The sequence below is a fragment of the Arachis ipaensis genome, chromosome B05 (assembly GCF_000816755.2).
Source record: "Arachis ipaensis cultivar K30076 chromosome B05, Araip1.1, whole genome shotgun sequence".
NCBI lineage: Eukaryota > Viridiplantae > Streptophyta > Magnoliopsida > Fabales > Fabaceae > Arachis > Arachis ipaensis.
In genome coordinates, this window is record NC_029789.2 from 92,285,039 (window position 1) to 92,287,740 (window position 2,702).

The following is a 2,702-nucleotide window of genomic DNA, read 5'->3' on the forward strand; positions in this document are numbered from 1 at the left end:
CATATTTAAAGGGAGAGGGGGTGGGTTTTCAAAAAATAGGGAGAAAGATAAGATAGAAGATATGATTTTTAGAAAAAAATATGATAAGAAAAGATATGATTTAAAATTGAAAAGATATGAAAGATTTTTGAAAAAGATAGATTTGGAATTTTGAAAAAGATAGTATGGAGATTTGAAAAAGATATTGCTTAGTTGAAAAGATTTTTGAATGAAAAGAGAGAGATTTGTTTTGAAAATTTTGAAAAAAAAGTTGAGTTGGATTGAAAAAAAAGATTTATGCTTATGGATTAAGATACATTTAATATTTTTAAAGAAGGATTTTTAGAAATTAGAGATTTTAAAAATCAGGGTTCTTAACATGTTTATGCAAGAAATCATGAATTGAAACATAAAAATTAGGATTAAAATGAAAAATATGAAGAAAAAACGAATTTACCTCCTCCCCACCATCATGGCGTTTGAACGCCCAAACGCTGCATGTTTTGGGCGTTCAACGCCCAAATGCTGCTTCTCCTGGGCGTTCAACACCCAGCTGCTGCTAATTTCTGGCGTTGAACACCAGGAAGTCCTTTGTTACTGGGCGTTTTTCTGAACGCCCAGAACGCTGTAAATCTGGCGTTAAACGCCCAGAAAGAGCTTCTTTCTGGCGTTCCGTGTGGCAACGGCCTCTACCCATTTTGATACGTAGTCAACAGCCACCAGAATATAAGTGTTTGAGTATGATGGTGGAAAAGGTCGCATGAAGTCAATTCCCCAAACGTCAAACAACTCAATCTCCAAGATTCCTTGTTGAGGCATGGCGTAACCATGAGGTAGATTACCAGCTCTTTGGCAACTGTCACAGTTACGTACGAACTCTCGGGAATCTTTATAGAGTGTGGGCCAATAGAAGCCACATTGGAGGACCTTGGTGGCTGTTCGCTCACCTCCGAAATGGCCTCCATATTGTGATCCATGGCAATGCCATAGGATCCTCTGTGCTTCTTCTCTAGGCACACATCTCCGGATTATTCTGTCTGCACATCTCTTAAAGAGATAGGGTTCATCCCACAAGTAGTACTTTGCATCAGTAACTAATTTTTTCTTTTGTTGCCTGTTGTACTCTTTGGGTATGAACCTTGCAGCTTTATAGTTTGCAATGTCTGCAAACCATGGTGTTTCTTGAATGGAAAATAAATGCTCATCCGGAAAAGTCTCAGAGATCTCAGGAGAGGGGAGGGATGTCCCTTCTACTAGCTCTATCCGGGACAGATGATCAGCCACTTGGTTCTCTGTCCCTTTTTTGTCTCTTATTTCTATATCAAACTCTTGCAGAAGCAATGCCCATCTTATGAGCCTGGGTTTTGAATCCTGCTTTGTGAGTAGATATTTGAGAGCAGCATGGTCAGTATACACAATCACCTTTGATCCTACCAAGTATGATCTAAACTTGTCAATGGCATAAACCACTGCAAGCAATTCTTTTTCTATGGTTGTGTAATTTTTCTAGGCATCATTTAAAATGCGGCTAGCATAATAAATGACGTGCAGAAGCTTGTCATGTCTCTGCCCCAGCACTGCACCAATGGCGTGATCACTGGCATCACACATTAGCTCAAATGATAATGTCCAGTCTGGTGCAGAAATAACTGGTGCTGTGACCAGCTTGGCTTTCAGCGTTTCAAACACCTGCAGACACTCTGTGTCAAACATAAATGGTGTGTCAGCAGCTAGCAGATTGCACAGAGGTTTTGCGATTTTTGAAAAATCCTTTATAAACCTCCTATAGAATCCTGCAGGTATCTTGGCTTTATATTCTTCAACCTTTGTTGCTGTAAGTTTATTTTCTACAAAAGTGGTTGAAGAAGCCTTTTTAGATGGGTTGTTATCAGCACTTGTGTGTGTCTGATCCCGCACTGGCAATTGAGTGCCAGAGTTAGAAGCTGGAGTGACGTTAGACGCCAGCTCCTCATCTGTTCCTGACGTTTGAACGCCAGAACTGTGCTTCTTTTGGGCGTTCAACGCCAGATCCTTGTTTGTTTCTGGCGTTGAACGCCAGTCCTGAGCATGGTCTGGGCGTTCAGCGCCAGCCTTCCACCCAACTTCGGGCATTTTAGCGCCAGAATTATTTTTCCCTGGGCTCTTACTGTCCTCATATGGATTTTGGGTGGTTTGCTCATTTCTTGGTTTCCTGCTGCTTTGAAGTGGGGTAGTTAGTGCTTTTCCACTTCTTAGTTGAACTGCTTGGCATTCTTCTGTTATTTATTTTGACAGCTGCTGCCTTGTTTGCTTTAATTGTACTTCTATGTTTATATTAGCCATCCTTGTCTCTTGTAGTTTATCCTTGAATTCAGCTAACTACTTTGTTAGAAAATCCAATTGCTGATTGAATTCAGCAGCTTGCTCTGCAGGACTGAGTTCAGCAGTTACTGTTTTAGCCTCTTCTTTCATGGAAGGGTCACTGCTTAAGTACAGATGCTGATTTCTAGCAACTGTATCAATGAGCTCTTGAGCTTCTTCAATTGTCTTTCTCATGTGGATAGATCCACCAGCTGAGCAATCTAAAGAGATCTGAGCTCTTTCTGTAAGCCCATAATAGAAGATGTCTAACTGAACCCACTCTGAAAACAATTTAGAGGGGAATTTTCGTAGCATCTCTCTGTATCTCTTCCAGGCATCATAAAGAGATTCATTATCTCCTTGTTTAAAGCCTTGGATGTCCA